General features: G+C 40.6%; 1 long non-coding RNA gene across 1 annotated transcript; it reads left to right on the top strand.

The window, feature by feature from the left end:
- Nucleotides 1–1955: 1955 nt before the first annotated feature.
- On the top strand, nt 1956–21025 carry LOC116637210. Its single transcript, XR_004300425.1, has 3 exons — nt 1956–2163; nt 2263–2338; nt 20528–21025. It is a non-coding gene; the product is annotated as an uncharacterized LOC116637210 (long non-coding RNA).
- The last annotated feature ends 889 nt before the right edge of the window (nt 21026–21914 follow it).

Here is a 21914-nt window from a genome sequence, read left to right as displayed (position 1 = left end):
AGGAGTGGTCCTCCAACTGTTTGGTCTCAGGAGCTCATTCAACTCTTAAAAGTTATAAAAGACCCTAAAGAGCTTTAGCTCCTATTGATCATATTTATAGTATTTGGCATATTAGAAATTAAAAGAGAAAGTTTAGAAATATTAATCCCTTCTTTGAGTGCTTTTATTCTCCGGCCCTCAGTATCCTTAGCCGCTTCAAGCGTGTCCTCTGCTCCCCACTCAGAGGTTGCAGGCTGCGAGACGATCTACCCCTTCTCCCCATGTGCCCGTGTAGCAAAAGTCTCACTCGGCCAGTCAGCTGGTCTCAGAGAAGAAAAGCTATAGTTCACCTCAGTATGTCTTACTAAGGTGTACATGACTGCTAGCCCCAGACCTTCTAGGAAAAACCTGATCAGAAAAGGGGTCAGGTTAATACAAATAATTCTCTCCCTCTTTGGCTTTTCCAGCAAGCTGACAATGGAATGAACATTCTACCCACCTCTGTGGGAGTCTTTAGACTCCAATTTCCTAGACCCTTTCTGCTCTTCAGAGCTGATTCTACTCTTCCACTTTAAGCCCTTTAAAATGATTTTCCCCACTTGGGGGACGCCTGGGTGGCTCAGTCGTTAAGTGTCTGCCTTCGGCTCAGGTCATGATCCCAGGGTCCTGGGATCGAGCCCCGCATCGGGCTCCCTGCTCCGCAGGAAGCCTGCTTCTCTCTCTCCCACTCCCCCTGCTTGTAGTCCCTCTCTCGCTGTGTCTCTCTCTGTCAAATAAATAAAAAATCTTTAAAAAACAAAAAACAAAAACAAAAACGATTTTCCCCACTTGGGCCTGGAGCCCCCAGGGTGTCTAGTCATGAATGGACGTGCAGCAGTGGGCACCATGCCAACACCTAAGCCCTGGAGTGAATGAACCAAGTGCCTCTCATGCGTCAGGACCTCCATGAGGGCGCAGCTGGGCTTCACCTCTCGCCTCATGGATTTCAGTTTGCATTAAAGCTGCAGGTCTCAAACTTTTTGGTCTCAGGTTCCTTTTCAGTCTTCAAAATGTTTCAGGACCCCAAGGAACTTTTGTTTGTGTGGACTATATCTACCCATATTTTTCCCGTTTGAACCTGAGCAAGTTTTAAATATTTATTTATTAATTAATTAAAAAATAAAGCCATTGCATATAAACATAAAATAACACATTTTGTGAAAAAAAACCTGCAGGTCTCAAAAATAAATTTAGTGTCTTTTTTTTTTTTTTTTTTTTTACAGTTTTTGCAAGTCTCTTTAACATCTGGCTTTAATGGGAAACAGCTGGATTCTCCCAGCTGTCTCTGCAGGCAATACGGTGCCGTGGGCTGTTCTGGTTGCAGTGTTGGGAAAACGTGCCACTGGAGAAGGGGGCAGATTTTCTTTCATAGCCTTTTCAGGTAGTTGTAGATCTGCTTCCTTGTTACTGTGCCAAAATGTGACAGGTAGTGGTTTCTTAAAGGTTAATTTCCATGTGGAATCTGAAACCATTTATCCTCTGTTTGCCCTTAAACCACTTGTCTAACTTGCTTTGTGAACGGATCTCTTACCCAGGCATGCACGGTCACGCATGAGTCCTGGGGAAGATTCACGGAGCTACGCAGTGTTTCCCCACTGTTGACCCTTTTCACCTTCATACAATATCAAAAAATCAAATTCGGTAACATGGCCACCGATTGCATCAGAAAGGTCTTCATATATTCGGAGGCTGTCAAGCTTAGGATGGCAGTTATAGTTTTGCAAAATTCTAATTTTTCCTTGAATGCTCAGATTTTATTATTGGCAACAAATACTGTCATTGTTTCCCTTGAAATGACAGGCTCACTTTGTTCATTTTCCAAGAAATGTCTGTCAAATACCCAAGTCTGAATAACCATTGTTTGTTTGTCATTCTTTCAAGTAAAATGAAATTTCATTCTCTCAAGTAAAAATGGTATTCTATGCAAAAAAAGCAGCCAGATCGACTTGCAAGGCACACAGTCCCACAGGTGCTTTTTTCGGGACAACTGTCACCCTCGCTTGTGGGTTCTATGCCAACTTGAATTTACTACAATTAATATATTTTACTGCTTCATCAAGGACAATCTTAAGGAGAACAGGCACTTTTAAGAATTTGTGAGTGTGTGTAGTGGAGAAGAAAATGACTACAGTTTGGAACCACTGCGTGAGTCGTGCAAAGACCCTACAGCTTTATCCACCAATGTTTGTGGCTTTCAGTGCAAATGCTGATAAAACAATTTTGACCTCTTGCATTCCCATAAAGGTCTCGTGGGATTTCCAGCCTGCCTGGACTATACTTTGAACACCTGTAGATGGAAGCATCTTCAAGCCAGTGATGGGTATGTTCTCTCACTATCTCTTAGCACGGCTCCAAGTCCCCGTGGGCTGGGCACCCAGCAGAAGTTCCACAAATGCTTGCTGGCTGAATGTTTGGCATCTCTGTGATGCAAGGTTAGGGGATAGAGTCTGGATAAGGTACTTGTCATGGGAGTACATGTCATTAATGTCCAGAGCCTGAGAGATACTCCCTGGAGACTGGTTGGTTTGGGGCAGTGCCCAGGTATTGGTATTTTTTAAATATTTAAAGTATTTAAAAATACTGCAACAAGAGAACTAACTACAGGGCTGTCAGGCCAAGAACAGAAAGGCAACTTAACTATAAGGCGTAGAAACCCATTGGCATCTCTTCCCTTCCTTCGCTTCTGCTTAAAACAATCAAGACAGAGCACCTTGACCTTGGACCATGCAGTCTTGTACATTGTCAGGTGGCTTCCAGGGCCTTCCTGCAGAATGTGTGGAGAGGGGTAAGGGGGGGTGAGGTGGGCTCTCAGAGGCCCTGGACGGACTGGGGCGCTGGCTCCTCTGGGTGCTATTGGAATCATAGGCGGATGGGATCTTGAACCAGGAACAGATGGGGCTCCAGGGCAGATGCCTTGGTTCTGCTACAGAATTTTGGAGCCACGCTGGGCAAGGTGCTGTTCATGCAGCTCTGCCTTCCAGCCCTCCGCTGGGGGTCTGCCTACTCTTCTCACTCTGAGAGAGGTCTCCCAAAAATTCCAAGAACCTTCTCTTTGGCCCTGCTTCTTCCCAAGGGACTCTTAGCAAGTCACCCAAGTGGGAGTGATTTTAATTCTGTGCCCATGTCGCACTTCAGGGCAGCCTCCCTGCTCTCTAGTCCTGGGCTCTCTCTGTCCAAACATAGGGCTCAAGGCCTGGAGCCCTGCAGGCTCCACCACCCATCTGTAGCCTCCCTCCTCAGCACATTTCTGTGGCTGTGAAGGGGCAGAAGAAGCCAGTGAGAGCAAGGCTATTTTTGTTCCTGGTGACGCTTATAATTTCTTTTTTGCAAGTGTCTTGTGCCCTCCAGAAAGCAACTCGGGGCTGCTTGTCTAAAAACCTTCCTAGGTTATCCTAATGCACGGCCAGGGGGAGGACCTGGCTTTGTTTATTTATTTCTCAATACTGATTATTCAGTAGGGAAACCAGGGAAGATATTTTGAGATCGAGGTGGAAACCAGAGATATGTACCCCACATGTGGTTATGCAATTAAAAAAAAAAAAAGCAGTATGTTTCCATGTAGTTTACCTATATAGATTAGTAAGCCAGAACTGTAGTTGAAATTTGGTTAACACTTTCATTGCTTATGTTTGTCTTTCTGTGATCAGTACCAAAGAAGTGTATGAAATCTTGAAGACCCAGTTTCTCAATAGCGGTATGGGCTTGTAAGAAAAGTAGCATTATTTTATAATATTGTGGAGTGTAGAGAAAATATTTTTGTGTTTCTATAGGCTTTCTGAACAAATTTTGCTGAAACTTGGAATTTGGTTGTCTTAGTGGGCTCAGAGTGTTGCAACAGAATACCACAGGCTGGGGGGTTTAAACAACAGAAATGTATTTCTCACAGTCCTGGAGGCTGGGAGTCACAGATCCAGGTGCTGGCTGATTCAGTCCCTGGTGAGGGCTCCCTTCCTCCTTGCAGATGGCCACCATCTTGCGTGTCCTCCCAGGACAGAGAGAGTGAGCAAGCTTGGTGTGTCTCTTCTTATACAGGCACTAATGTCATCATGGGGCCCCACTCGAGCAAGCTCATCTGGCCCTAACCACCTTCCCAAGGCCCCATCTCCAAATATCATCACATTGTGAGGTAGGACTTTAACACAGGAGTTTAGAGGGTAGGCAAGCAGTCTGTCCATAATACTGGGCTAAAAGCAAGCCTTAGAAGTTAATTTACAATTGTGAAGCTAGTGAGACAACTCTAGAGAGGCTTACCTTTCTAAGCTGGGGATATGTGTTTACATTTCAGCCAGGAGTGAGGCCTAGGCTTGGAGACAACTGACTCTAGGTTATCTGCCCTGGGGAGATAAACAGTTGGCTCTTGAACAACAAGGGTGTGATCTGCGTGGGTCCACTAACATGTGGATTTTCTTCCAAGAAATGCAGTACATTTCTATTAATGTATTTTCTTTTCTTTATGATTTTCTTAGTAACATTTTCTATTCTCTAGCTTACTTTGTTTACAATATACCGTATATGGAGTATTTACTGTATATTTACTATATACTGTAAGAATATAGTATATAATACATACTTCCAGTCAACAGTAGGCTGTTAATAGTTAAATTCCAGGGGCGTCAAAAGTTATATGATGATTGTTAACTGTTTGGGAGTCAGTGCCCCTAACCCTGGTGTTGTGCAAAGGTCAGCTATATTTACACTCCAGAAAGTAAGAGTAAGGATCCAGGTTACCTGCCATACGGTCTCTAAGGGGCAAGGGTATTTTCTCTCCTTGTAGGAGAAGAGGGCTTATAGATGCATCATTCTCCATCCATCAGCCAAGGGGTGTCCTCTGCTCCCTGGAGATCTTCTTTAGAGGGTAGGCAAGCAGTCTGTCTATAATACTGGGCTAAAAGCAAGCCTTAGAAGTTAATTTACAATGTGAAGATAGTGAGACAACTCTAGAGAGGCTACCTCTCTAAGCTGGGGGTACATTTCAGCCCTCGGTGGGAGGCCTGGAGTGGGGCTTTCCTCGTGGCACCTGGGTGGAGCAGGGAGGGGCCACAGGCTTGTTATTTACTGTAAGATCATTAATGAGAACTCTGTCTCAGATTCAGAACACCTCATAATTGCATTTAGAGTAAAATTAATAAAGATGAATGTTAATAACAAACCCCAAAGTTTTAAGTAATATATACTGAATGTTGATACCTTCAAGTAGAAAAAAAATAAAAAGAAATAAAATAAAATCATTAATATGACGGCAGTTGCATGGTGACAAACGTGGTGATTTTAATTTGTCTTTCCTCCTAAAATTTTCTTTAAAAGTGTATATTAATTTGACAATGGAAAGAATTAAAAAGAAAGTTTTTTTTTTTTTTTTTTTTTGCATGACGGTCATGATAGAGAGGATCTCTTAGTTATCCATTGCTGCATTACAAATTAAGTCAAAACTTAACAACTGCAAACAACACACCTTGATTATCCCCCAGTGCCTGTGGTCAGGAGTCTGGGCCCAGCTGAGCTGGGTCCCTTGGCAGCCCCATTCCAGGCCTCCCACCGAGGGCCCCAGAGCCCACCACTTTAGCAGCACAACAGGTAAGTATTTCAGTATTGAACTCATAAAGAAAATCATATTAATTCATGAAATATGTTTGAGTGCCTTGTGGTTCTTTCCTGTTGTTCTGTTTTGGGGTTTTGTATACGATTTCTATAATGTGTCGTTGTGGCCATGCTACCCTGTCTTCTGGAGGCCTCCTCACTCCAGCCCTGCAAGCTCAATGTGCTTGCGCTCATACAGCTCTCACGAGCTCTGGAGGCTTGTGTTGCAGTGCTTGGTCTTCTTGGCAGAGTTCATTGTGTGTTTGGAATCAGTCACAGTAGTGGCTGGAGAGGCTGTTACACAATTTCTTGGCAGTGAGTATCTTCATTAGTGATCTGCATAATTAGGCACGATGGCGTGGGGTCAGGGGGGAATGTGGCTTGGACTTTGTATTAAGAAAAAAAGCTGAGAATGAAATAGAAAAGCCACTCTTTGGAAACACAGAAGCTAGCCATGCAGAAGCAGTGCCCTTTACCTGGGATCTTGGTGACCAGAGCTCTCCTGGCCTCTGTTCCTTACCTCCCTCCCCAGGGACCAAAAGCTTCTGACCTCCATCCACAGAAGAAGCCCTTGGGAACCCCACCAAGTTCCAAGTAAGGCCTTGAGGGACTCAACTCCAGGGCCTCCCTTCCCAGGCTTCGCTGGGCTGACCTGCCCTTGACTTAGACCCTAGTGGGCAGTGGGGGCAGGACCATGAAGGAGCTCATTTTCCTCATCATCTCTTTGGGGAATCCCCTGGCCAGCCCAGAGGGAGACACTTCTTAATGTATCTGAGAAAGCAGCATGGTTCCCCTGAGGGGCCCCCAGGGTCCTACCACCGTAGCAGCGCAAAGAGTGTCAGGTGTGCACAAGTGTAGTTGTGTCTGTGAGGCCCCTGTGAGGCTGACTTCAAGACCTGAGCTGAGGAGGAGGATCGGGAGGAATTGCACATGTAGGGATTACTCCAGCACCTGAGGGTCCTGAAAAAGCTTTTGGGATCCAGAGAATACATATGTACATTGGAGTTCATCAACAGAAACTAGTCATGAACCCACCTTCTGTAAGGCTTGAAATGCTACTGCTTAGACTCAGGATCACAAATCCTATGTCAGTGGATTTTTGGTTCTTAATTGTTAAGGAAATGTACAAGACTGTTAATAATAAAAATGGGGAATGGCCAAAGGTCCAAGAGGGGAGTGTAGTGCACTTGATTCTGGCTGCTGAAGCAGAGCAGGGGTGTGTTTGGAGAGCACTGTGGATTACAGAGGCAGACTGGGGAGGCAGACTGGGGAGGCAGTGGCAGAGTGGGCAGGAACAAAGGGTGGCCTGATCATTGCCCAGGCTTTGTCCCAGAAGCCATCTGGAGATGGTGCCACCCTCCCTGGATCCTCAGCTCCTCTGCTGGAATAGATGATCTCGCTGGCTCAGTGACCCTGGCAGAAGCACCCAGTCAGCTGAACCTGAGTCGTGTAACCTTCCCTGGCTACCAGGGAGAGAGGAGGGAGAGGCCTTGGCTTCCTCCAGCCACACAGTGGGAGGCAAAGCCTGGCTTCCACCAGACAGATAAGAAGACTGCTCCCCTGGCTGAGTATCCCTAAATATCAAATGTCCAGGACAGTGGCCAAGAGATTGTGGTTATTTAGTCATGCATTTGAAATGACTGGTAAAAGAGTTCTGTATGTATATGTATATATGTTGCTGAATAGTAATATATGTACTATATATTATAATTATATATAGCAATATATAACATTACATATACTACTTGATTTTATTCATTTTGGAAGAAATATCTCTCTTTTGTTGGCATCAGAGGCTTCTAACCTAGAATTTCAAGATGGTAATTCAGGGCATTTCCCCCAGAGGTTGTTGGGCTATCCTGCCCAATGTTGGGATCTTCAGATAAATAGGAACATGGACTATTAATTTTGGTTCCACATTTATTTTCATTTTTATTTATTTTCTTTTTTTAAAAAAAATTTTATTTATTTATTTGGGAGAGAGAGAGAACAAGAGAGAGAGAGAGAGAGAGAGAGCACATGAGTAAGCAGGAGCAGGGACAGAGGGAGAGGGAGAGAGAGAATCCCAAGCAGCATGGATGCTGAGCACAGAGCCCAATGCAGGGATCGATTTCACAATCCTGAGATCATGACCTGAGTCCAAATCAAGAGTTGGATGCTAATCGACTGAGCCACCCAGGTGCCCCTTGTCTCCACATTTATAACCACCTTATTTCAAGTTCTTGTGCCAAGCATCATTGACAGAAATGAAGGCTACTTTGTTCTGCACCCAGGGAAGTTACAGTCTGGTACAGCAGACAACACATAATTAGAATGTTATAATGTGCTATACTTCTTAGCAGTATGCTGTTGGGTTTGAAGTCCCAGAATAGACTACTCAGTGTATCTTTCTAGAGAGTTGATTTCATTCCATGTTAAATAATTTAAAATCAGATAATGTTATATTAAGACACTTGGAAAAAAACACTTGGCTATATGGTGGAGTTGAATGTAAAATATGAAGTGGTTGTTGGTTAAAATGGTGAAATAAAGACCTCTGACATTTCTCTCTATAAAAACAATGAGAAAATCGGCAAAAATGGTGAGAATCAGCTTCTTTAGAACTCTGGAAATTAACTACAAGCTTGCAGAAATTTGGGGAGCTTTTATTTAAGACAAATACCTGAATCTTGGTAAGAATGGTAAGCTTTGTGGCATTTTATTCTGCCCTAATCCCACCCCCAGGATAGCCTTGAAAAATAACAGCCCACATTTGCAGTGAAAGTCAGCAGGCTGGCAGCCACCTAATGGAGCAAAACTGGCCTGGAGCACTTCCAAAGCCCCATTACCAGAAAACTGTCATAATTTGACATGCTGGTGGTTCCTTGGAAGACCTCATTTACTAGGCTGTCTGTATTTGACCGGACTCTGAGCACACACAGTGTGAAAAGCCTTTTCACGGAGAATTTTTAAAAAACAATTACAGGCAGGGCATCTGGGTGGCTCAGTGGGTTAAGCACCAGACTCATTATTTTGGCTCAGGTCGTGATCTCATGGGTTGTGGGATTGAACCCTGCATCAGTGGGGAATCTGCTTGGGATTCTCTCTCTCTCTCTCCCTCTACCTCTCCCCCCACTTGCACCTGCTCTCTCTCTCAAATAAATAAGTAAATCTTAAAAAAAATTACAGGCAATTGATTATAGTTGGGTCAAATAATAGACTAATCAAGAGGTTTAAGAAGAAAATCTGGGGAATGCAATGTCCATGGGATATTGAAAAGCTCTAAAATATTCCTGGGAATCTACAAGAAAAGGCCATGCTTATGTGCAGGGCTGTGAGCATATTAAGGGCTGTATGCACACTCAAGAAAGACTTGAAAAGGCTCTAAGCTCTCACCTCTGGCTGATCTTGAATCTCTGTAAGCAGGAAGTAAAAGCTTTAAGAGTTAAGTTGTACAACTGCCTGGCTGAGTTGTAAACTGCCTGGCTGAGTATCGAAAGCATGCCCAACACATACAGAGCTCTTCCCTGCAAAGGCTGGGGAACTTATTGGTTCCAGGTCTTTAAGGAAATTTCTCTCCAACCATTAACTGATCACCAAACTAACTTAACAGAAACTTCAGTGTCCATATATGACAAAGAATACCTACTATGCAGGATTAGTTCAAAAAAAGCACTAAAACAAAACAAAAACCAACTACAACAAACAACAAAAACAACAAATTCTGGGGAGAGAGAGAATCTGATTTTCAGAATTGCCATAGCATATTATTTGAAATATTCAGGTTTCAACAAAAAATTGTGAGACATGGAAAGAAATAAGAAAGCATGACCTAGTCACAGGAAGAAGAAAATAATCAATAAAAACTGTCCCTGAGGAAGTCCAGATGTTGGACTTACTAGTCAAAGACTTTAAATTAGCTATTTTAAATATGTTCAAAGAATTAGAAAACATGTCATGCTAAAAGAAAACATATGTATAATTTCCACTTCTTTATTGGTGTTCTGTATTTGTTGTGCCATCATCATTCTCTTATTTTCTTTTAATATGACATGGTCATATATATATATAAATTCTACAATTGAAAAGTGCAATAACTAAAATGAAATCTTCACCAGAAGTGTTCAACACCATATTTGAGCAGACAGAAGAAAAAAGTCAATGAATTTGATGATAATTCAATTGAGATTATCCAGTCTGAGAAGCAGAAAGAAACAAGAATGAGGAAATATTAACATATTCCCAGAGTCCTGTGGGCACCATCAAACATACCAACATATGCATAATGGGAATCTCAGCAGGAGATGTGAGAGGAAAAGGGGCAGAAAAAATACTTGAAGATATATTGGATGAAAACTCCAAAATTTGGTGAAAAAAATCATTTCATATTTTACATCAAGTATATGTAAATACTATAGATCTAGATTTATGAGTGCTCAACAAACTTCCAAATGGTCAACAAACTTCAAGTATGGTGAATTCAAAGAGACCCATACCTATAAACATCATAATCAAACTGTCAAAAGACAAAGAAGGAAAGGAAAATCTTGAAAGCAATAAGAGAGAAATGACTCATCATGTACAAGTGATCCTCAATAAGATTCGAAGCTGATTTCTCATTAGAAACAATGGGGGCCAGGAAACTGTGGGATGATATATTCGAAGTTGTGAAAGAAAAAAAAACCTGTCAAACAAAGATTCTATATCCAGCAAAGCTGTCCTTCAAAGATGAAGAAATTAAGATATTACCATATAAACAAACACTGAGAGAATTCATCACTAGGAAATCTGCCTTACAAGATATATTAATGGGGGTCCTTTGGGGTGAAATAAAAGAAACACCAGACAGCAACTTGAATCTGTATGAAGAAATAAAAATCACTCGTAAAGTAACTAATAGGTACATAAAAAAGAGAGTATAAATATCTTTTTTTAATCTGACCTACAAGACAACTGCATAAAGCACCAATTAAAAATCTGTGTCAATGGCCACAAAATGTATAAAGATATAATTTATATGAAGATAAAGCCACAAAGCAGAGGGAAGGGAATGGAGCTTTATAGGAGCAAAGTTTTATATACTATTGAAACTAACTTGGTATTAATCTGAACTAGATTGATATAAATTAACATGCTAATTGTAATCCCCTGAGTAACCACTGAGAAAGAACTTAGAGTGTATAGAGTAAAAGAAACATTAAGAAAATAGAAATGATACATTAGGAAATATCTATTTAATACAAAAGAAGGTAGTAGCAGAGGAATAGAGGAACAAAAATATATAAGAAATATAGAAAACAAAAAATAAAAGGGCAGACATAATTCCAACCATATTAGTGATCACATTAAATGTAAATGAATTAAGGATTCCAATCAAAAGGCAGAGATTTTCAGGCTGGATCAAACAAAACAAAACAAAACAAAACAAAAAACACAAGACTCAACTATATGTTGTCTACAGGAGACATGCTTTAGATCCAAAGATACAAATTGATTAAAAGTAAAAGAATGGATGGGGTGCCTGGGTGGCTCAGTTGGTTAAGCATCTGACTCTTGGTTTTGGCTCAGGTCATGATTTCAGGGTTGTGAGATCAAGCCCCGTGTAGGGCTCTGCGCTCAGTGTGGAGTCTGCTTGAGATTCTCTCTCTCTCACTCTCCCTCTGCCCCTCCCCTCACTTATGCTCTTTCTCTCTCAAATAAGTAAATAAATCTTAAAAAAAAAAAAGAGTAATGGAGGGGCGCCTGGGTGGCTCAGTCATTAAGCATCTGCCTTCGGCTCAGGTCATGATCCCGGGGTCCTGGGATCGAGCCCTGCATTGGGCTCCCTGCTCAGTGGGAAGCCTGCTTCTCCTTCTCCCACTCTCGCTGCTTGTGTTCCTGCTATCGATGTCTCTCTCTCTGTCAAATAAATAAATAAAATCTTAAAAAAAAAAAGAGTAAAGGAATGGAAAAAAGATATGTGATGAAAACAGCAAAGATAAGAAAGATGGAGTGGCTATTCAGTGGACAAAATATACTTTAAAAATATTACTAGAGATAAGGAGGGTCATTTTATAATGATAAAAGGGTCAAGTTATCAGTAAGATGTAACAATTATAAACATAGATGCAACTAACAGCAAAGCCACAAAATACACGAAACAAGACATAATTGAAGGAAGAAATAGACAATTCAACAGTAATAATTGGGAGACTTCATATGCCATACTCAATAATGGATAGGACAATGCAAAAAAATCAACAAATAAAAGACCTGAATATCATTATAAACCAAGTAGAACTAATAGACATCAATAGAACTTCCCCCCCAACAACATTAGAATGTACATTCTCTTCAAGTGCACACGCAACATTCTGAAGAATAGACCAAATGTTAGGCCATAAAACAAATCGAAATAAATTTTTAAAGATTGAAATAATACAAAGTACATCCCCTCACCACAATGGTATACAATTGCAAATCAATAACTGAAAGAAATTTGAGAAACTCACAAATATGTAGAAATTAACAATACGACTTCTAAATACCCAATGGATCTAAGAAGAGATCACAAGTGAAATTAGAAAATGCTTTGAGATAAATGAAGATACAACATACCAAACTTATAAGATGCAGCTAAAGCAGAGCTTAGGGGGAGATTTATAACTGTAAACACCTATGTTAAAAAAAAACAAGATCTAAAATCAGATAAACTAACCTTCCACTTTAAGACACTAGAAAAAGAACAAACTAAACTTAAAGCAAGCAAAGGAAGGTGATTAATAAAGAACAGAGTGAGTATAAATGATGCAGGGAACAGAAAAAATAATAGAGAAAAATCAATACAACCAAAAGTTAGTCCTTTAGAAAGGTCATCAAAATGGACAAACCTACCTACTTTGGTCAAGAAAAAAGAGAGAAAATTCAAATAACTAAAATCATAAATGAAATAGGGGATATTATTACTGACAGAAATAAAAAGGACTATAGAGGAATATTATGAACAATTGTATGTTAATAAATTAGATAACAGATGAAATGGATAAATTTTTAGAAAGATACAAACCACCAAAACTGACTCAAAAAGAAATAGAAAATCTAAATAGACTTAAAACAAGAAAGAGACTGAATTTGTAATAAAAAATCCCAAACTATTCACACAGAAAAACCCAGGCCCAAATGGCTTTATTGGTAAATCCCACCAAACATTTAAAGAAGAATTAATATCAATTATTTACAAACCCTTCCAAAAACTGGAATAGAAAGGAACAAAACATTCTATAAAGTCAATATATATATTCTTTAGAGAGGGAGAGAGGGTAGGGGAGGGGGCAGAGGGAGAGGGAGAAAGAGAATCTTAAGCCGGCTCCATGCCCAGTACGGAGCCCCATGCAGGGCTTGATCTCACAACCCTGAGATCATGACCTGAGCCAAAATCAAGAGTCAGATGCTTAACTGACTGAGCCACCAAGTGCCCCTATAAAGTCAATATTATTCTGATATTAAAACAAGACAAGGACATCACAAAAAAAGAAAACTACAGACATTATCTCTTATGACTATAAATGCAAAATTCCTCAACAAAATACTAGCAAACCAAATTGAGCAACACATGAAAATATTTATACACTTTGACCAAGTGAGATTCGTCCCAGAATGCAAGATTGGTTTAACATCCAAAAAATAATTAATGTAATACCTCATATTAATAGATTGAAAATAACAACCACATGTTTATTTATCAGCTGTCAATAGATCAGACAGCAGAAAAACCATTCAACAAAATCCAACCCCCTTTCATTATAAGGCATTTAACAAACTAGGAGTAGAAGGGAACTTGGAACTTCCTCAACTTAGTAAAGACAGCTACAAAACAAACAAACAAACAAACAAACAAACAAACCCAAATCTACAACTAACATCATACTTAATAGTGAAAGATTGGATGCATCAGGGTAGGATCAGGAACAAGACACGGATGTCGGCTTTCACTCTTTCTATTCCATATTGTAATGGAGATTCTAGCCAGGGAAATTAGGCAAGAAAAGGAAATAAATGGAATCCAGACTGGAAAGGAAGAAATAAAAGTTTCTCAGTTCACAGATGACATAACCTTATAAAAAGCAAATTCTAAGGAATCCACAAAAAAAAAAAAACAAAAAAAACTGTTAGAGCTAATATATAAGTTCATCAAGGTTGCAGGATACCAACACAATATACAAAAACAAGAACTAAAAAACAAACCAGGTGTATTTCCATACATTAGGAATGAAAAATACAAAAACAAAATTAAGAAAACAATTCTACTTACAACAGCATTAAGAGGAATAAAATACTCTGGAATAAATTTAACAAAAGGAGTGTAAGACTTGCACATGGAAAACCACAAAATATCACTGAAAGAAATTACATAAAACTTAAATGGAAACACATCCCATGTTCATGGATCAGAAGACAATACTCCCCAAATAGATCTACAGAATCAACACAATCCTTATCAGATTTTGAGTTGGATTTTTCATAGAAATTAACAAGCTGATCCTAAAGCTCCTGTGGAAGCCCAAGGGACCCAGAATAGCCAAAATAATCTTTAAAGGAAAAACAATGTCAGACAACTCACATTTCCCAATTTCAAAACCTACTACAAAGCTATAGTAATCAAGACAGTGTGGTATGGGCATAAGGAGAGACATATAGATCAATGGAATAGATGAGAGTCTGGAAATAAACTCTCACATTTACAGTTAGTTGATTATTGTCAAAAGTATCAAACTAATTCAATGGGCAAAGACTAGTCCTTTCCACAAATGTGCTAAGACAACTGGATATTTGCACACAAATGAAAGAAATTGGACCCCTACCTCTTACCACATGTAAAAGTGAACTCAAAATGGATTAAAGACCTAATGGAAAAGTGAAAGCTATAAAAATTTTAGGAGAAAGCATAAGATAACATTTAGGACTTTGGATTTGATAATGGTTTCTTAAATATGACATCAAAAGCACACAAAACAAAATAAAAAGTAAATAAATTAAACATCAAAATTAAACACTTCTGTGCTTCAAAGAGCACCATTGAGAAAGTAAAAGCTGGGGCACCTGGTTGGCTCAATTGGTAGAGTATGTGACTCTTGACCTCAGGGTTGTGGGAGTGTGAGCCCCATGTTGAGTGTAGAGACCATTTAAAAAAAAACTTAGGGCGCCTGGATGGCTCAGATGGTTAAACGTCTGCCTTTGGCTCAGGTCATGATCCCAGGGTCCTGGGCTCAAGCCCCACATCAGGCTCCCTGCTCGGCAGGAAGCCTGCTTCTCCCTCACCCTCTGCTGCTCTCCCTGCTGGTGCTCTTTCCCTCTCTCTTTCTCTCAAATAAATAAATAAAATCTTAAAAAAAAAAAGTAAAAGCCAACCCACAGAATGAGAAGAAATATTTGTAAGTCATATATTTAACAAGAAACTTGTATCTAGAATATAAAAATAACTCTTACAACTCAATAATAAAAAGACAAATAACCCAATTAAAAATAGGCAAAGAATCCTGTAACCCATGTTGGAAGTGAGCTGAGTCTAGGATCCCAGGCAAAGTTACTGTGATGAAGATTAACTTGCTAGTGTTGTATAGACCATGGGGGCAGGGTTCCTTCCAAGTTGTCAGGATGCATCAGCTCCATTCTTCAGGCTTTAAGAGGTATGTCAATTGGACACACTTCCAACTCAGCCATGCTCAAGAGAGGCCTCCTGGAGCCCCTCAGCTTTAATCCCCAGCTGCAATGTGAGTCAAGTTCATTCTGCTAAGCTCATGAGCTAAGCAGGGTAGCACAACTGAGGGGCCAGCTCATTTTTCCCCAGGACGTGCAGCCACAGGGATCCTGCTCCCTTCCTGAACCAAGGCATGCTGCTAAGAATAGTGAGAGTACAGTATATGTGCCTCTAAAGATCTTCCCATAGAGTCATGAATTTTTACAACCTTTCCTATAATAAAGAGATCTTCAGCCTGCAGTACTGCTTTGAGTGGTCTCTCTCTTCAAAATCCAGCCTTAAATTCCTCTCCACCAGGAAGCGTATCTTGATTTTACCACAGCCCTCTAATTGAATTTTTGGAATGATGAAACCTGAATTTTTTTTTTTATTTTTTTTATTGTTATGTTAATCCCCATACATTACATCATTAGTTTTAGATATAGTGTTCCATGATTCATTGTTTGTGCATAACACCCAGTGCTCCATGCAGAACGTGCCCTCCTCAATACCCATCACCAGGCTAACCCATCCTCCCACCCCCCTCCCCTCTAGAACCCTCAGTTTGTTTTTCAGAGTCCATCGTCTCTCATGGTTCATCTCCCCCTCCGATTCCCCCCCTTCATTCTTCCCCTCCTGCTACATTCTTCTTCTTTTTTTCTTTCTTAACATATATTGCATTATTTGTTTCAGAGGTACAGATCTGAGATTCAACAGTCTTGCACAATTCACAGCGCTTACCAGAGCACATACCTTCCCCAGTGTCCATCACCCAGTCACCCCATCCCTCCCACCCCACCCCCCACTCCAGCAACCCTCAGTTTGTTTCCTGAGATTAAGAATTCCTCATATCAGTGAGGTCATATGATACATGTCTTTCTCTGTTTGACTTATTTCGCTCAGCATAATACCCTCCAGTTCCATCCACGTCGTTGCAAATGGCAAGAGCTCATTCCTTTTGATGGCTGCATAATATTCCATTGTATATATATACCACCTCTTCTTTATCCATTCATCTGTTAATGGACATCTTGGCTCTTTCCACAGTTTGGCTATTGTGGACATTGCTGCTATAAACATTGGGGTGCATGTACCCTTTCGGGTCCCTACTTTTGTATCTTTGGGGTAAATACCCAGGAGTGCAATTGCTGGATCATATGGTAGCTCTATTTTCAACTTTTTGAGGAACCTCCATACTGTTTTCCAGAGTGGCTGCACCAGCTTGCATTCCCACCAACAGTGTAGGAGGGTTCCCCTTTCTCCGCATCCCCGCCAACATCTGTCATTTCCTGACTTGTTAATTTTAGCCATTCTGACTGGTGTGAGGTGGTATCTCATTGAGGTTTTGATTTGGATTTCCCTGATGCCGAGCGATATTGAACACTTTTTCATGTGTCTGTTGGCCATTTGGATGTCTTCTTTGGAAAAATGTCTGTTCATGTCTTCTGCCCATTTCTTGATTGGATTCTTTGTTCTTTGGGTGTTGAGTTTGATGAGTTCTTTATAGATTTTGGATACTAGCCCTTTATCTGATATGTCATTTGCAAATATCTTCTCCCATTCTGTCAGTTGTCTTTTGGTTTTGTTGACTGTTTCCTTTGCTTTGCAAAAGCTTTTTATCTTGATGAAGTCCCAATAGTTCATTTTTGCCCTTGCTTCCCTTGCCTTTGGCGATGTTTCTAGGAAGAAGTTGCTGCGGCTGAGGTCGAAGAGGTTGCTGCCTGTGCTCTCCTTTAGGATTTTGATGGACTCCTGTCTCACATTGAGGTCTTTCAACCATTTGGAGTCTATTTTTGTGTGTGGTGTAAGGAAATGGTCCAGATGAAACCTGAATTTGGCTGATGAATAGGTCAGTGCAGCTTGAAAAGTAGGTCTGCTGGGCTATATGAGGGAGGACTCTGGCCACAACATTTCTTAGCCTAGTTACCCCCTTTGTGGATAAAATAATATATGACATGAATATTAGTTATAACTCTGGTTGCAAGTGACAAAAACTCAACCCAAACTTGAGTAGTAGCTGGGCTGATGAATCTAGGGTGGCAGGGCTACAACGACATCCTCTCCTTCGTGGCGTCTGCTCTCTTTTAGCATTGCCTTCATTCTCTTCTATGGCACATTGGCTTTTTTCTAGAGCATGGCCCTAGAAACTTCCAGGATTGCCTCCTCATGTATTTGCCACCTGAGGGGAGTGGGCTTTCCTTCTTATTCCCAGTTCAGAAAGTCCCTGGGAAGGGCTCTGATTATCCCAGCCTGAGTCAGGTGCTCACCTGTGAATCCATTACTGTGGCTGGGAGGTAGGACCGACTACACTGATAAGGGGAGGGGAAAATCCTCCAAGGAAAGAGGTGCTGTTTTTAGAGGAATGGGAGTGGTAGAGGCAGAAAAGCAACTGATGTCTGTTACATGATGCTGATTGGACTCTTTGATGCGGAAGCTGCTCAGGTTGATAAACTCCTGGTATAGCAGACCAAGAGTGATATTTACTATTTTTTGCCTACACAGCACTCATTCACCTTTTGCATAACAACCACTCCAGTTTCCTCTGGGGAACTACTCTACTCCTATTCCCCTTTTTTCTCCTAGGCCAAAAGAAGCATGTAATAGTTCCATTTATTAATATGTATTGAAAAAAACAATCCTGCCTACCCCTTTAATAAGCTCCCTAGTGAATAGGGATGATTGGGTTAGGGTATCATTGCTCCACCATGTTTGTATACAGTAGGTGCTTTATGGCTGCTGGTATACTGGAAAGGCTGGGGTCAGTTTTCCAGGTGTGATCATACTAGCTATCTTTGAGTTGCCCATTGAATAGAGCTGCCAGGACTCTCTCTGTGTGTTTTGAGGTGGTCCTGCTACTTTCAGTTAGTGACCCAGGTCCTCCTTGTTGGTGACATGCCACTTGCTGATGGGAACAAGGCCTCCCAATTCCAGGAGCTGGCAGAGCCCCAGAGTCTGGGACACTTGAGAAGACAGCCAGCTTGAAATGGGCTTGCCGGGTTAGTTCCAATCAGGCCAGGATGACTCAGTTTGAATGTCAGGACCTTCTAAAATTAATCTGCAGCCACATCTAAAATCAGCACCTCCCACAAAGTCACCAGCTCCCTCCTTGCCCCATGGAGGGTTTGGGAACTTAGGGGAGCTGGGACTGGACTATCTCCATCTTTCAGCCCCTCAGACATTTGTCTGAATTTAGACTTGCTAACAGACAGTTTTCCTTCTGCTTTTTCTTTTCTTTTTCTTTTAAATTCTTTCCCTTCCAATTGCAAGCAAAAGCTATTTTTGTGGCCAGGGGTTTCATTTCTCAAAAGGAGGATGACAGGCAGTAGATATTTTAGTACCATGTCCTTAGTTCTTATTAATGGAATTAAGGTACAAATTTAATCCAAAATATTCAGAGCTTTTTTAAAAGTTTTTTTTTAAATTAAAAGTTGTATATAATCATTGTAAAAAAATCAGATAATACAGAAAGTTCTAAAGAAGAAAGTAGTAATTATTGGAAATTTATCATCCAGAGATAAATAATTGCTGGCACATTGGTGCATGTACTCCTAATTTTTTTTTAACAAATTCTTAAATTCCACTCATTTAAAAAAAATAAAAATGCGTAAATGGCAAGCCCAAGAAAGTCTTTGGATTCTTTGTCCAGGACAGTCTCCTGGAAGGAAGAAATCAGATATTTAGAGTCTCTACATCAATGTTACTTTTAAACCGTCTTTCACTTTCAGGGCGCCTGGGTGGCTCAGTCGTTAAGCGTCTGCCTTCGGCTCAGGTCATGATCCCAGGGTCCTGGGATCGAGCCCCACATCGGGCTCCCTGCTCCGTGGGAAGCCTGCTTCTCCCTCTCCCACTCCCCCTGCTTGTGTTCCCTCTCTCGCTGTGTCTCTCTCTGTCAAATAAATAAATAAAATCTTAAAAAAAAACCCCCCAAAACCGTCTTTCACTTTCATAGTCTGTTGGTTAAATTATAAATGAGAACCTTCTGGAAGGCAATTTGGGGTTATGTATTGAAAAAAACAATCTTGCTTACCCCTTGAGGCAGCAAATGAATTGTAGGCATTTATGCTATAGCAGAGCTTCCCAAACTTTCTTGGTTCTTGATTGCCTTCAGTGTCTCAGAAATTTTTTCACAGCTCCTCCTAGGCCAAAAGAAGCACTTAATAATTCCATTTATTAAGTAGTTCTGTCCAAACAACTTAAATATTTATGTCCTAACAACTTAGAAGTCAACACGACTTCAGATTCTCTCTCACTGGTTCAGTTAAATCATCAGCCAAACAGGAATAATTATGATATTTATTCTCATAGTGAGAATTAAATGAGTTTGACAGCATCCTGGCATTTGATTAGCACTCCATAAATATTAGCAATTAATATTAGTGGCTAATCACTTAGAACCACGTTTCAAACATGTAGTTCTCAGTAAGAATGAGAGAGGGCGCCCGTGGGTACGTTCTGAGCTCAGGGCTGTCTCAGGAGCCTCTGGCCCCTGCCTCACTCCCAGGTGGGCAGACTCCTCACGTTCCTTTGGCTCCTCTTCTTCTCCCTGTCTCCCTCTTTACATTCTCTCCCACGATCCTACTTTTCACTCCAAGGAGGAACAGGAAGTGAAAGCAATGAAAGACAAAAAGGAAAAGGACCTTTTCTTGTAGAATAAGGATGTCACCTGATTGAGTGGGCTCCCATCCACCCTGATCTTCAATATGGGTTCTTTGAGGGCAGCCAACAGGACTTCTTGTGTGTTCTGTGTAGAATTCCCTGGAGAGTATGCTTAAGGCGTGAACTAGCTATTGTAAGATCCTGGTCCTGGTGTGCCTTTCTCATTCTGTAATGGAGGCTTCTGACTGCCCACTTCCCTGCAGCGCCCAGACTGCCCACTCCCAGAAATCCACCAGTCCAGCTGCTCCTTGGAGGTGGGACTGGCCAGGGGATGGTGGCAGAGGAAAGCTAGTGACAGAGGATTCTCCTTAGCCTTGAGCTGGCTCAATTTGTAACATCCTTTGGGCGGGACACTCAAATAAGCTAATTTTTTGGGGGGAATGCTTGAAGTGGACCTTGGGTTCTCATTTACACTAGCCAGGACTCTTAGGAGATAAAGTGGCAAATCTAATCATCACCATCACACAACAGCTGTTAATTTAGCACCTACAATGAACCAAGAGCCGTACCTTTTATGTACCTTATCTCATTTAATAATGGTAAATACCGTGTGCAATATATGTCATTTATCTCATTTTGCAGGTGAGGAAACTGAGAACCAAAGCGGTTAGAATTTGTCCCAAGTTCACACAGACGGCAAAGCTAGTATTGATCACAGTGTATCTGTCTTGAAGGTTGGTATTATGAAATCAGAGAATATTATTGGAAGATTGATGTATAATCACAAAAATTGGAAATTGGCCTTAATTTCCAACAATAAGATATTGATTACATAACGTGTAATACACCCATACAATAGAGTATTGTACAGTGATTAAGACTGACAGTGTGGCATTTATTGACATGGGAATGTTTTCACAATATATTTTCAAGGAGAAATATATAGTATGATTCTATTTTTGAAAGATAAAACAAATGTTCTAAGACCTTACAAATATTGTTAGGTAAAAAAAAAATCATGTATGCAAAGAAAGATGTCTAGAAGTATAAATGCCAAAATGTTAGTCTTAGACCTTTGCAAAATGGGATTGTGGCTGATTTTTACTTCTTCATTGTTCACTTCTATTTTCTAGTTTTCCAAAGTATCCGTGTATTACTTTTTATAAAAAGACGGAGGTGATGAGCAACTGGGTGTTATACCCAATGAATGAATCATTAAAAAACTAGTGATGTACTTTATGCTAGCTAATTGAACATAATAATTAAAAAAAAATAAAAAAAAAAGGACAGAGAAAAAGGGAATACCGGTCTGGAAATAAGGAAATTCTGTGTTCTAATGCAAGCTCTGCCTCTGACTTATTTTGAGCAAGTCCTTTTCCTTGTGGGTTTTGGCATCTCCATTTATAACATGAGTGATTGCTTAGTAGACAGGAAAGCCCATGAGAGTAAAGACCATGTCTATTTTGTCCTCGAAGTGTTTGTAACAGAGGCTGTACTCAGTAAATAGTGAATTAATGAATGAATGATATGAGATTCAAGAATTCGGGACTGTGGTGGGTGGGAGAGTTTCAGAGACATGGCATGCAGCAGTGGTCCTCAAATGCGATCCAGAAGCAGGAGACCTAGAGGTTGTGGAACTTTTTGTGCACACCGTGAAGTAATCACGAGACTGGTCTCTGTTACATTCAATTCGCCAGCTTGGGAAGTTGGTTCAGCTCTGGGCTTAGTGTTGAATGGACTTGAGTTCCAGTCCCTATACTGCTCTTTGCCAGCTGTGAAATCTTGAGGAAATTATATATCTTTTTCTGAACTTGTTTTCTCATCTGTAAGATGAGAGTAATAATTAACATTTAGCTCAGGGTTGCTCGGAGCATTTAAACACTCTGTTTAGAAATTAGTTCAAAGATGTCCATCAACAGATGAATGGATCAAGAAGATGTGGTGTATATATACAATGGAATATTATGCAGCCATCAAAAAACCAAAATCCTGCTATTTGTGATGACGTGGATGGAACTAGAGGATATTA

This window comes from Phoca vitulina, unplaced genomic scaffold (assembly GCF_004348235.1).
Source record: "Phoca vitulina isolate PV1807 unplaced genomic scaffold, GSC_HSeal_1.0 scaffold1, whole genome shotgun sequence".
Classification (NCBI taxonomy): domain Eukaryota; kingdom Metazoa; phylum Chordata; class Mammalia; order Carnivora; family Phocidae; genus Phoca; species Phoca vitulina.
The sequence above is the reverse complement of the archived record's forward strand: the minus strand, read 5'-3'. Positions and strand labels throughout refer to the sequence as shown.